Genomic DNA, 14938 nt, shown 5'->3' with positions numbered 1-14938 from the left:
AGGTTTTTGCCTGCCATATGATTTCTGTTATACTCATAGACACCATTCAAACAGTTTTAGAAACTTTAGAGTGTTTTCTATCCAAAGGCAACAATTATATGCATATTCTAGTTTCTGGGCAGTAGTAATAACCAGATTAAATCAGGTACGTTTTTTATCCAGCCGTGCAAATACTGCCCCCTACCCCCAACAGGTTAATTGTTCATGGTTCATTGAACAAGCATGGGAAACGGTGTTTAAACCCTTTACAATGAAGATTTGTGGAGTTATTTGGATTTTTACTAATGATCCTTGAAAGACAGGGTCCTGAAAAAGGGACATTTATTTTTTTTCTGAGTTTTTGATCTTCTGTGTAGAAAAAAATATACATATTTTTCCCCCAGTCTGAATTAGTGCCTGGTCTGCCTGGTCTCCATTTTGTTCTAATGATTCCTTGTGGGCATTGCAGAGGGAAAAATAAGACACGTAGGTGTTCCTCAAAGTCGTATCTTTCAGTGATAGGGTCATAATATTTTGTTGCTTAAACCATAGAAAGAAAGAGCCACAATTGTAGAAAGAAAACAGAAACCGCTCTGTATATTTCAACCGCATCTTGCAGCTACCGAAGGTTACTGACATAACCAAGCACAACATTTTCACTCGCAACTTTATTTTCAAATCATGCGAGGAAAAGTAGTCTAGAGAGAGGGCATCCTAAACAGAACCTGCCCTAACCTGGTATAAACCATTCACATCATGTACTTTAATTTTCAATGAACAGTTGCAATACACTTTACAGGCAATAGGCAATAGGCCACTAATGCATCTTAACATTACAATGGTTTATATTTAACATGTTAATGAAAGCAAAGACATCATTTGCATGAACATTAGCATTTCTGATAAACACCTCTTAAAAGGGACAAACCAATTAAGGAGCGGTGCGTATCCCATGGATGGAGAACTTTCACCACTGGGTGGAACTTCCTATGGGTTAGAGAAGGATCCCATAATTCCATCCAGGTGATCAGGAGGTATCAGCCAATGAATTTAACTCATGAGCAAACATTCCATAACTACAGGTGACAGTAAATTGCCAACCTTGGCTTTAAACACACTTTGCATAGTTGCAAAGTAAAAGCCATATGTCAGACTGACCATTAAAAATAAAAGATTAAGATTGGCAAAAGAACACAGACACTGGACAGAGGAACTCTGCCTAGAAGGCCAGCATCCCAGAGTCGCCGCTTCACTGTTGACGTTGAGACTGGTGTTTTGTGGGTACTATTTAATGAAGCTGCCAGTTGAGGACTTGTGAGGCGTCTGTTTCTCAAACTAGACACTAATGTACTTGTCCTCTTGCTCAGTTGTTCACCAGGGCCTCCCACAAATGTTGACGCTCCATATGCTCAACTAGGCTAAAGAAGGCCAGTTTTATTGCTTCTTTAATCAGGACAACAGTTTTCAGCTATGCTAACATAATTGCAAAATGGTTTTCTAATGATCAATTAGCCTTTCAAATTATAAACTTGGATTAGCTAACACAACGTGCCATCGGAACACAGGAGTGACGTTTGCTGATAATGGGCCCCCGTACGCCTGTGTAGATATTCCATTAAAAATCAGCCGTTTCCAGCTACAATAGTCATTTACAACATTAACATTGTCTACGCAGTATTTCTGATCAATTGAATGTTATTTTAATGGGCACATTTTTTTGCTTTTCTTTCAAAAACAAGGACATTTCTAAGTGACACCAAACTTTAAAACGTTAGTGTATTTCAAGCTATATTTTAAAGACTACTGATTAATTGGTGACTCAAAAACATTGGCAAGAAAAATGCCCCTCAATTTCACTGCAATTAGACTATTAGGCTGGTTGGGTATCATGTGGCTGATGTGCACATTTACATGAGTGTGCACATTTACATGAGTGTTTAATTAGACTAGTTAGCCAAGTTACTGACTGACTAGGATTATTGTTATTCATGTTTTTGTTGTTATTGCATTTCTGGTGGCGAGAGGAAGATCACTAGAAAGCATAATGCTGTCAGACCACCAAAGGACCCTGGAAGTATTAGTCAATGCTTATGAACTGGGTATTGTATTTGAATTGCCCATTTATATCAATGACACAACGTGCATTAAATGCTAACACGGCTTGGGTTGTGAAATTTCCATAATGTATTTATTGTCATCTCCCTATCAGGCCACTGCATGCTGTGACAAGGGCCTGGATGGTGACACACATCTGCTTCCAGCTGCCTGCCTGAATACTGGGGCATACAGTGGTACCTTCCCTTTGATTACAGCAAGAGTCTCCTTATCTCTATCTCACAGCCATTTAACATGTACTGTATGTAACCACTGAAATTCATAACTGCTATGAACACAAGAACGGAATTATATTCACTTGTCCCTGGCTGCATTTAGACAAGCAGCCCAATTATTATTTTTTTCCCACTAATTTGTCTTTTGACCAATCACATCAGATCTTTTCACATCAGCTCTTTTTCAGAGCTGATCTGATTGGTGAAAATACCAATTTGTGAAAAAAAGATCTAAACGCAAACTATTTGTCCTATTCTTCAGTCTTATCTGGGATATATATTTAGTTGGCACACCTGTGTGATGTCCTTTTATACATGACTAAAAATGTATTCACCCTGTATATGAGACTGCATTGATTTTAGACCTGTTGGAATCATAAGCTGTAAGAGTTGTCTTGATGGAGAAAGTCTGCATGTTGTCAGATGTTTAAGTTACCATGGTAGTGAGCCTGTTCTCATTTTTGCTCAGAAACAGGTATTGTTTTGTAACCTATAAAAAAAATTATGAGTAGTTTATACAAAACTTTATTGCATTTGATGGTCATCCCCCAAATTTGACCATTTAAACCTTCTTATGGATCGCTTCGCGCGCGAATCCCTTTAGCGGGATCGATTTGACAACACCCAGTGAAATTGCAGCGCACCAAATTCAAAAACAGAAATACTCATAATAAGAATTCATGAAACATACAAGTGTTATACATCGGTTTAAAGATTAACGTCTTGTTAATCCAGCCGCAGTGTCAGATTTCAAAAAGACATTACGGCGAAAGCAGACCATGCGATTATCTGAGGACAGCGCCCAGCATACCAACACATGAAAAATCAGATTTCAACCAGGCAGGTGCTACACAAAAGTCAGAAATAACGATATAATTCATGCCTTACCTTTGAAGATCTTCTGTTGGCACTCCAAAATGTCCCATAAACATCACAAATGGTCATTTTGTTCGATAAATTGCTTTTTTATATCCCCAAAATGTCAATTTATTTGGCGCGTTTGATTCAGAAAATACACCGGTTCGAACTCGCCCAACATGCCTACAAAGTATCTAATAAGTTACCTGTAAAGTTTGTCCAAACATTTCAAACTTTCCTAATCCAACTTTAGGTATTTTAAAATGTAAATAATATATCAAATTTAGACAGAATATATTGTGTTCAATAGAGGATAAAATGAAACTGGAGTGAGTTCCAGGTCGTGCGCACCAAACAAAAAAGTACACTTGGCTTGACTCTCTCAAAGGAAAAACATCAACCAATTTCTAAAGACTGTTGACATCTAGTGGAAGCCAAAGAAACTGCAAGCATATTTCTATTAAAAAGGGATTGCCATAGAAACTAATGGAAAACAGATTGAGCTCAAAATATTTTTTCCCTGGATGGATTGTGCTCGGGGTTTCACCTGCCAAATCAGTTCTGTTATACTCACAGACATTATTCAAGCAGTTTTAGAAACTTCAGAGTGTTTTCTATCCAAATCAAATAAGCATATCCTAGCTTCTGGGCCTGAGTAGCAGGCAGTTTACTTTGGGCATGCGGAAGTGAAAATACTGCCCCCTAGCCAAAAGAGGTTTTAACCTCTTACATCTAGATGTTCCGCTACTTGTAGATTTCGTTTCATTTACCTTATCCTCTCTTGCTCATGTGGGGAGCTACTTCCTGATATTTGATTGATGGAACAATCCCGCCAATGGTTAGGCGGTTGTGGTTTTGGCAGAGGGAACTGATTGGTCAGAAGTGAAAGGTCCTGACCCCAGAGCGCAAAACACATTTTCAGTTGCAAATCTGTTTCACCTGTCCTTGTGATGTCTCTACCCCCCTCCAAGTGTCGCCCATCTTCCCCTGTGTATTAAATACCTATGTTCTCTGTTTGTCTGTTGGCAGTTTTTCATGTCAACCTGTGGTTTGTTTCTCAGCTCCTGTCTTGCAGAGTTAATTTTGTTTCAGTATGTTGCATTGAAATTTGCTTATATTGCGTGGGTTCGATCACATTTTCAACAGTAAAGGGAAACGCTGAAAGTGTTAACTAAGAGGGAAAACCTCTAGTTTAAAATAAATAATAAAAATTAGAATAGCTGAAATGTCTTGAGTCAACAAGTATTGTAACGGTCGTCGTACGTAGTGGACCAAGGCGCAGCGGGTTTAGTGCTCATAATGACTTTTATTGAACACAAACGGAACAAAACAAGAAAACGATCGAACGAAAAGTGTTGCAGGCTAACACACAGCAGTACAACAACAACTTCCCACAAAGGGACAGGTGAAAACAGGGCTACTTAAGTATGACTCTCAAGCAGCAACAATGATGTACAGCTGTTCCTGATTGAGAGCCATACCAGGCCAACAAAGAAATACACAACATAGAAAAACATAGAAATACAAAACAAGAACATTACCCAAAAACCTCGGAACACATAAATCAAACACCCCTCTTACATAAATACATATACCATTAAACCCCAAACCACATAAAACAAATACCTCCTGCCACGTCCTGACCAAACTACAATAACCAATAACCCCTTATACTGGTCAGGATGTGCACCACACAAAAATAAACACAAAATAAACCCCCTAAACTAAAGGGAGGGAAGGGAGGGTGGCTGCCGTCACCGACGGTTCCCGTGCTATACCCCCCTCCCCCCCAAATCCTCCTACTGTGGAGGTGGCTCAGGCTCTGGCCTTAGTCTACCACCTAACCTGTCCACCCCCGCTAAATACCTCTGGCTGAGACACGTCGCTGTAGACCTCGGGCTGAAGCACTTCGCTGTAGACCTCAGGCAGAAGGGCAACTCTGGGAGCGCCGGACTGTAGGGCGACTCTGGCTGCGCCGATTCCGGACTGTAGGCCGTCTCACTCGGTTCCGGACTGTGGGCCGTCTCACTCGGTTCCGGACTGTGGGCCGTCTCACTCGGTTCCGGACTGTGGGCCGTCTCTAGACAGGGCACTGTCGTCGGACACTCTGGACGGGGCACTGTTTCCGGACACTCTGGACGGGGTACTGTCGTCGGAAGCTCTGGACGGGGTACTGTCGTCGGAAGCTCTGGACGGGGACTGCACACTGAATGCCTGATGCGTGGGGCTGGTAGTGGAGGTACCAGACTGGAGACACGCACCCCAAGGCTAGTGCGAGGAGCAGGAACAGGACGAGTTGGACTGGGCTGACACACTGGAGGCCTGGTGCGTGGGGCTGGTACTGGAGATGCCAGACTGGATACACGCACCAAGGCTAGTGCGGGGAGTAGGAACAGGACATGTTGGACTGGGCTGACGCACTGGAGGCGTGGGGCTGGTACTGAAGATTCCAGAATGGATACACGCACCCAAAGGCTAGTGCGGGGAGCAGGAACAGGACGAGTTGGACTGGGCTGACGCACTGGAGGCCTGGTGCGTGGGGCTGGTACTGGAGATGCCAGACTGGATATACGCACCCCAAGGCTAGTGCGGGGAGCAGGAACAGGACGAGTTGTAACTGGGCTGACACACTGGAGGCCTGGTGTGTGGTGCTGGCTTTGGATGTGCCCGACTGGAAACACGCACCTCAGGGCTAGTGCGAGGAGCGGGAACACGATACACTAGGCCGTGAAGGCGCACTGGCGGTCTTGAGCGCAGTGCTGGCACCACCCTTACTGGCTGGATGCCCGCTTCCCCCTGGCAAATGCGGGGCGCTGGCACCGCACACACCGGCCTGTGAATGCTCGGCCTCGACGCCGTGCGCATCACCCCATAGCATGGGGCCTGCCCAGTAACAAGCTGCCTCCGATTAGCATGGGGAGTTGGCTTGGGGCTTAACCCTGGCCCAGCCAAACTACCCGTGTGCCCCCCCAATTGTTTTATTGGGGCTGCCTCTCAGGCTCCCTTAACTCCTCCATAGCCCTGGATATGCTCATCCTCATTTCCGCCCATGTCCATCCTTCTTCATCATGCTCCTTCCTCCGCTGCTTGGTCCGTTGGTGGTGCGAAGTTCTGTAACGGTCGTCGTACGTAGTGGACCATGGCGCAGCGGGTTGAGTGCTCATAATGACTTTTATTGAACACAAACGAAACAAGAAAACGATCGAACGAACAGTGTTGCAGGCTAACACACAGCAGTACAACAACAACTTCCCACAAAGGCACAGGTGAAAACAGGACTACTTAAGTATGACTCTCAATCAGCAACAACGATGTACAGCTGTTCCTGATTGAGAGCCATACCAGGCCAACAAAGAAATACACAACATAGAAAAACATAGAAATACAAAACAAGAACATTACCCAAAAACCGCGGAACACATACCCCTCTTACATAAATACATACACCATTAAACCCCAAACCACATGAAACAAATACCCCCTGCCACGTCCTGACCAAACTACAATAAACAATAACCCCTTATACTGGTCAGGACGTGACAAGTATTCAACCCCTGGTTATGGAAAGACTAAATAAGTTCAGGAGTAAAAATGTGCTTACCAATTCACATAATTAGTTGCATGGACTCACTCTGTGTGCAATAATAGTGTTTAAAACGATTTTTGAATGACTACTGTACCTCATCTTTGTCCCCCACACATACAATTATCTGTAAGCTACCTTAGCAGGGCAGTGTGTTTCCAACATAGATTCAACTACAAAGACCAGGGAAATTTTTCAATGCCTCGCAAAGAAGAGCAACCAATTGGTAGATGGGTAAAACAAAAAAAGCAGACATTGAATATCCCTTTGAGCATGGTGAGGTTATTAATTACACCCAGTCATTACAAAGATACAGGCGTCCTTCCTAACTCAGTTGCCGGAAAGGAAGGAAACCTCTGAGGCCAATTGTGATTTTAAAACAGTTACAGAGTTTAATGGCTGTGATAGGGGAAAACTGAGTCTGGATCAACAACATTGTAGTTACTCCACAATACTAACCTAATTTACACATCAAAAGAAGGAAGCCTGTACAGAATAAAAATATTCCAAAACATGCATCCTGTTTGCAACAGGGCACTAAAATAATACTGCAAAAAATGTGGCAAAGCAATTAACATTTGGTCCTGAAAACAAAGTGTTATAATTGGGGTGAATCCAATACAACACATTACTGAGTACCACTCCTCATATTTTCAAGCATAGTGGTGGCTGCATCATGTTATGGGTATGCTTGTAATAGTTAAGGATAAAAAAGAAACCAAATGGAGCTAAGCACAGTCAATAACCTAAAAACCAAGGCCAAATCTACACTGGAGTTGCTGACCAAGAAGACAGTGAATATTCCTGAGTGGCCGACTTACAGTTTTTTCTTTAATTTTCTTGAAAGTCAGTGGCAAGACCTGAAAATGGTTGTTCAGTTATGTAATTGTTGTTGTTTAAACTGCAGATTGCCCCCATTTTAAGAACCAATGGGTATATATCAAGATTAGAAACATTGAACAGATTCCCAGATTGCATGTGTGTTTTACATGAAAAAACATGTTTACATACCAAGTATATTAATGGGGTAAACCTACTCTAACCCATACAATGTGAGTACATATGTTGTTGAAGGACAATAGATCAATAAATATACAGTACTTTAGCAGTAGTCATGCAGTTATGCAGAAAAGCCTTGTTAATATATATGTGAAATTAGCTTTCAAATGTACTGTCTTTTTCGGCTTCAGAAAAAGGCTATATACAGTTGAAGTCGGAAGTTTACATACACTTAGGTTGGAGTCATTAAAACTTGTTTTTCAACCACTTCACAAATGTCTTGTTAACAAACTATAGTTTTGGCAAGTCGGTTAGGACATCTACTTTGTGCATGACACAAGTAATGTTTCCAACAATTGTTTACAGACAGATTATTTCACTTATAATTCACTGTATCACGATTCCAATGGGTCAGAAGTTTACATACACTAAGTTGACTGTGCCTTTAAACAGCTTGGAAAATTCCATAAAATTATTTTATGGCTTTAGAAGCTTCTGATAGGCTAATTGACATAATTTGAGTCAATAGGAGGTGTACCTGTGGATGTATTTCAAGGCCTACCTTCAAAGTTAGTACCTCTTTGCTTGACATCATGGGAAAGTCAAAAGAAATCAGCCAAGACCTCAGAAAAAAAATTGTAGACCTCCACAAGTCTGGTTCATCCTTGGGAGCAATTTCCAAATGCCTGAAGGTACCGCGTTAATCTGTACAAACAATAGTACGCAAGTACAAACCCCATGGGACCACGCAGCCGTCATACTGCTCAGGAAGGAGACGTGTTCTGTCTCCTAGAGATGATTGCACTTTGGTGCAAAAAGTGCAAATCTATACCAGAACAACAGCAAAGGTCCTTGTGAAGATGCTGGAGGAAGCAGGTACAGAAGTATCTATTTCAACAGTAAAACGAGTCCTATATCGACATAACCTGAAAGGCCGCTCAACAAGGAAGAAGCCACTGCTCCAAAACCGCCATAAAAAAGCCAGACTATGGTTTGCAACCGCACATGGGGACGAAGATCGTACTTTTTGGAGAAATGTCCTCTGGTCTGATGAAACAAAAATATAACTGTTTGGCCATGATGACCATTGTTATGTTTGGAGGAAAAAGGGGGAGGCTGCAAGCCGAAAAACACCACCCCAACATGAAGCACGGGGGTGGCAGCATCATGTTGTGCGGGTGCTTTGCTGCAGGAGGGACTGGTGCACTTCACAAAATAGATGGCAACATGAGGCAGGAAAATTATGTGGATATATTGAAGCAACATTTCAAGACATCAGTCAGGAAGTTAAATCTTGGTCGCAAATGGGTCTTCCAAATGGACAATGACCCCAAGCATACTTCCAGAGTTATGGCAAAATGGCTTAAGCACAACAAGGTCAATGTATTGTAGTGGCCATCGCAAAGCCCTGACCTCAATCCTGTAGAAAATGTGTGGGCAGAACTGAAAAAGCATGTGTGAGCAAGGAGTCCTACAAACCTGACTCAGTTACACCAGCTCTGTTAGGAGCAATGGGCCAAAATTCACCCAACTTATTGTGGGAAGCTTGTGGAAGGCTACCCAGAAACGTTTGACCCAAGTATAACAATTTAAAGGCAATGCTATCAAATAGTAGTTGAGTGTATGTAAACTTCTGACCAACTGGGAATGTGATGAAAGAAATAAAAGCTGAAATAAATAATTCTCTCTACTATTATTCTGACATTTCACATTCTTAAAATTAAGTGGTAATCCTAACTGACCTAAAACAGGGAATTTTTACTAGGATTAATTGTCAGGAATTGTGAAAAACTGAGTTTAAATGTATTTGGCTAAGGTGTATGTAAACTTCTGACTTCAACTGTATATTTCACTTAAAACATTTTTTTTTTTTTATATACCCCGCTGGTGTGACTTGCAGTTTAGGCTGTCCTAAATCTGAATGAAAAACATTTCTGACATTGATTAAAGAGATTGGCAGGCTATCAGTGTCAATGAAAACAGCCAAGCCATTTCAAGCCTCTCATTATCCACATGTTGAAACTGAGGGTGCTATGGCAACCACAGCAGCACACCAGAGTGTGTGTCGCATGAGAGAGAGGGAGAGGACCAAAGAGAGATAGGAAATAGTTAATTGACTACCTATGAGGATTCTTCCACTGATCAATAGCAGCAATCAGTCATCACCAAATGCCAGGAGTCTCTGTGATGTTAATTAAACTACTACTGTGGTAGTCCAGCCATCAACCCTCATTACTACATTCCAACCTTGTCCTCATGTCACTCTCTCTAGTGTCTACCCAGTATAGTTATCGGTCAGATGTATGTTTCTTGAGCCATTGCATAGAGCAGTGTGGTGTATAATATCAATGCTGAGGTTTGCAGTACATGGTGGTGAAACTTCATTGATATTTGTTTTGCACAAAGGAGATATATATATATATAGGGGAAAGGGAAAGGGGATACCTAGTCAGTTGCGCAATTGAATACATTCAACTGAAATGTGTCTTCCACATTTAACCCAACCTCTGAATCAGAGAGGTGCGGGGGGCTGCCTAAATTGATGTCCACATCATCAGCGCCGGAGAGCAGTTGTTGGGAGTGAACTGCCTTGCAGATTTTTCCACCTTGCGGGTTTGGGAATTCGAATCAGCAATCATTTGGTTACTGGCCCAACACTCTTAACCGCTAGACTTCCTACGCAGCATGGAACAGATATGACATTATGTTAAATAATATTGATATCCATTTCCTTAGCTAGAGAACTGTGCTTTAAATCTGGTGTGTGGTTACTCAATGGTCACAAATTCTTCAAGATAGGTTGCCCTACATCAACCATGAATGATTAACACATAAGCCTAAAGTAATTATTCTGCACCACAAAGATGTTGGAGTGTTAAAAAAATATAATTGATATTCAACAGAGGCTGGGTGAAAAAGCCTGACCCCTGTTGTTATTGCAGTACCATTGCATTTGTCTGAGCTGTTGCTGGTATGTGTCTCTAGTAGGCAGGAATGTGAGACTGCTGTTAGAATAACCTGCTGGTGACTGAGCAGGGTTTCTACTTTATACTGTTTATTTCAGTGCTCTAGAAACTGGTAATGGCCTTCAATTCTGTTACACCTTGAAAACCTACAGTTCCTGGAAAGATATCCTCAATGTGCAATTCAATTGTATTTTTCCTGTGGAAAGACTAGGCTAACCAGCCTTCTATGTCTGATACATTTACTAAACTCCTTTACATAAACTGTGACTTAGGTGTTTGGATTCAGAGCACATGGAAGCTATAGAGAAACATGCCTGTATTTATATACTTCTCTCTCATATTACCCATTTATTGGATACGGTCCATATCATATAATTAGATTTTAAATGATATGGTCCAAATGTCCCTGTGGGTCATTGTAGTTTTTTTTCCCACTCATAGCTGTTAGCAAAACATCAGTACCTGGCTGTATTTCTCTGCTCTTACTATACTCCTTATCACCTCAACTTCTCTCTCTTCTTTCTACCATATGCCTTCCATTTGCTCCTTATGCAGTTTGTCTGTAAAGACATACGTGAGTAAGTGTGGAGGAGGAGACCCCTGCGTCGTGTCTGCTTTCAAAAAGCTTGTCACCTTAAAGTAAACCTTTGGCTGAAAGGTATTTCAGTATCATAACTACATATTGACAAGCGCTACTGTAGGTCAGGGAAACTGTAGCTCTACAATATTAAATGTCCAATAAGGCCTCAAGTTGTACCCACACACATCTGCAAAGACATCACGCACACAAACACGCTCCAGGGTTTTGGCCTTAAAGCCATTATGAGAAATAGTTTTTGATTGCAGAAGAAATACTGTGGTCAGTTCTTGACACTGTGTGTGTGAGAGGGAGAGATTGATCTATGGTGACTAGGGCCACGCTTTTGGGGCTATTTTTGAGGCACTTTGCTTTTACTAGTATTTCTAGAATGATCCACTAGGTTTGCTGCAGCTAGAAAATCCTAGGAAATATTATTTCATTGACACAAGCTGTCTCCAATAAATGTCTGGTTGTGCATTTGTGTTTTTGGTGGCGGGATCTTCTAAGCCAGAGGCAGGCAACCCATAAAACTCTTGGGAATTGGCCTACATGAACTGCCACTGGCATTAAACAAAGCATGTGTGTCCATGTATGTTGATAATTCAACCATATACACGTCGGCAACCACAGCTAATGAAGTCACTGAAACCCTTAATAAAGAGTTGCAGTCAGTTTTGGAAAGGGTGGCCAGTAATAAACTGGTCCTGAACATCTCTAAAACTAAGAGCCTTGTATTTGATACATATAATTCCCTAAGTTCTAGACCTCAGCTGAATCTGGTAATGTATGGTGTGGGTGTTGAACAAGTTGAGAAGACTAAATTACTTGGTGTTACCTTGCATTGTAAACTGTCATGGTGAAAACATATAGATCCAATAGTTGTAAAGATGGGGAGAGATCTGTCCGTCATAAAGAGATGCTCTGCTTTTTTGACCCCACACTCCAAAAAGCAAGTCCCGCAGGCTCTAGTTTGATCTTATCTTGATTATTTTCCAGTCATATGGCCAAGTGCTGCAAAGAAAGACCTAGTTAATTAAGCTACAGCTGGCCCGTAACAGAGGCATGTCTTTAATACTATGCATTCCAGTCTCTCTTGCCTAAGAGTTGAGGAAAGACTGACTGCATTACTTCTTGTTTTTATAAGAAACATTAATGTGTTGGAAATTCCATATGTTTGCATAGTGAACTTACACACGGCACTGACACACACACTTACCCCAACAGACATGCAACCAGGGGTATTTTCACATTCCACAGGTCCAGAACAAATTCAAGGAAACATATAGTATTATACAGAGCCATGATTGCAAGGAACTCCCTTCCATCTCATATAGCGCAAGTGAACAGCAAATCTGGTTTAAAAAATAAAATAAAGCAACTCCTAACGGCACAACGCTGCTCCCCCATGTGACCTACTTATTGTGCGTATGTACTGACGTGTGTAATTGATAGATGAACACACATATGTTAATGTTTTTAAATGTACTGTATGTAAATTGTAAAGTATTTTGTCTGTAATGTCATTTTTTTCATTACATGTCAGACCCCAGTAAGACTAGCTGTCGCCATTGCCGTTGGCTAATGGGGATCCTAATAAATCAAATCAAATCAAATATGGATAGGGCTAAATTGAAAGGTTTCTTACATAAGAAATATGGAAAGCCTATGCATAACCATCCAATTTGGAGATTATGGGGAAATGATTAGACTAAAGGTGAGGACACAACAGTTCACCTGACACAAAACAGAATCCAAACATTACACTGTTGATTTTATGTTCTTTTTTCATTGAATTGGTTGATAACAAAATCAAAAGATACTCTGGATACATTCAGTAAGATGATAAGAATATTCTTGGATAATTTGGAGTAGGTGCAACATAAACTGAAAAAAAGTTTGAGTGAGGAGTCAAACTGGTGTCTACAAGTGGCCACACCTCTCCAAAGTGTGCATAGTTTCTAAGTTTTTCCAATCCACTGTTATTACTCAAAGAAGAGTCTTCAACTACAAGGTGCTTTTTCGAGCTCTCCAAGATTTTCCGTTGAGGAACTAGAGCAGGTCTGGGCAATTATTTTCCATGGAGGGCCACGTTAGAAACATTTTTGACATTGTGGGTGTCACGTCCTGACCCTGGTATGAGGTCATTTTTCCCTAGTAGATTGGTCAGGGCGTGACAGTGGGGTGTTTCGTCTATGTGTTTTGGGTTTTCTATGTGGGTTGTCTAGAGTTTCATTCAATGTTGTCATTTTCTATGTTGTGGCCACGTATGGTTTCCAATCAGAGGCAGCTGTCTATCGTTGTCTCTGATTGGAAGCCATACTTAGGCAGCCTGTTTTTCATGGGGTTTTGTGGTTGGTTGTTTCCGTTTACTCTAGTGTACCTGACGGGACTGTTGTTGGTCGTTTTGTTGTTTTGTTGTTGAAGTGTTTTCATTAAAATCTAAGAATGAGCACTATATACGCTGCGCCTTGGTCTCCATTCAACGAGCCCTGTGACAGAGGGCCAGAATCATATTACAGGATTACACATCATGTGTATGACTGTTGACAGATATCTACTGTAAATCATGTCCAGATATGCTACTTATTTTACTTTTTTAACATTTATAGAAATAAACCACATCCATGTTCTCCTTTGTTAGGTATTTTCATTATTAAAAATGCAATGAACTACATGGAGGGGAAAGTACACTGTGCATTCAGCACCACGGACAGAACTCTTGTTAACGGGTTTGCACAAAAACACAAAAAAGAAAGAGCTCAACATTACATTTAAACTACTCAATCAGTGTGAGGAGTGAAGTCTCTGATGGGAATTGACTAGAGCAGTGAAGTCAGGTATAGATTCTGACGTTGCTATGGGCAGGATTGCTGAGAGGTGAGAGTCAGTAAGAGATTATCTGTGCCTTGACTTGTTATATTTCATCACTGGAAATGTCTGTTCACATACATAGGTTGACCCAAACAGTACAAACATCTTCTGAGCATGACTCCTAATCTTTGGAAAGTTTTGTTCATTGAGAGATGCATAGAACCTTGTCAGTGATACTGTTTTGAATAGTTCTCCAATCACTGCATTAGATTGAAGATCAATAAACTCAAGTTGCAGGTCACTGGGAGCGTTACCCACATTGACGGTGAAAGGAGAGGAATCCAACAGCATGTCATTTTACAACACTTTGAAATCCTCAAAACGACGAGAAAACTCACCGTTCAAAGCACGCAGCAGCAATGTATACTTCTCCCGCTGTTCATCTGATAGGGAACAGACTAGTTGTGTCAGAAGGTGGGTGAGATTGTTGGCTTCTACTTGAGTCAGGAGGAGTAATCTTCCCTTGAAGGCTTTGACAAGGTTGTACATCTGAAGTGCAAAAAGGCCCTTCCCTTGTAGTTTGGAATTCAGTTCATTCGTGAGGACCATGATGTCCATGGTGAAGTCAAAATCAGACAAACATTCTTTATCTTGCAGTTGCAAAAACTCAGCAATCTCTGACTTCAGGTTCCACACCCTTTTAAGCACCTTCTCCAAACTAAGCCATCTCACGTTTCTGTGGTAGGAGAGATCTGCATGACCCAACGTTTTCTCTTCCAACAGTGAGCCAATCTGCCTGTGGTTTGAAGATTTTGCTCTTATGAAGTTTACC

The sequence above is a fragment of the Salmo salar genome, chromosome ssa01 (assembly GCF_905237065.1).
Source record: "Salmo salar chromosome ssa01, Ssal_v3.1, whole genome shotgun sequence".
Lineage (NCBI taxonomy): Eukaryota > Metazoa > Chordata > Actinopteri > Salmoniformes > Salmonidae > Salmo > Salmo salar.
The sequence above is the reverse complement of the archived record's forward strand: the minus strand, read 5'-3'. Positions refer to the sequence as shown.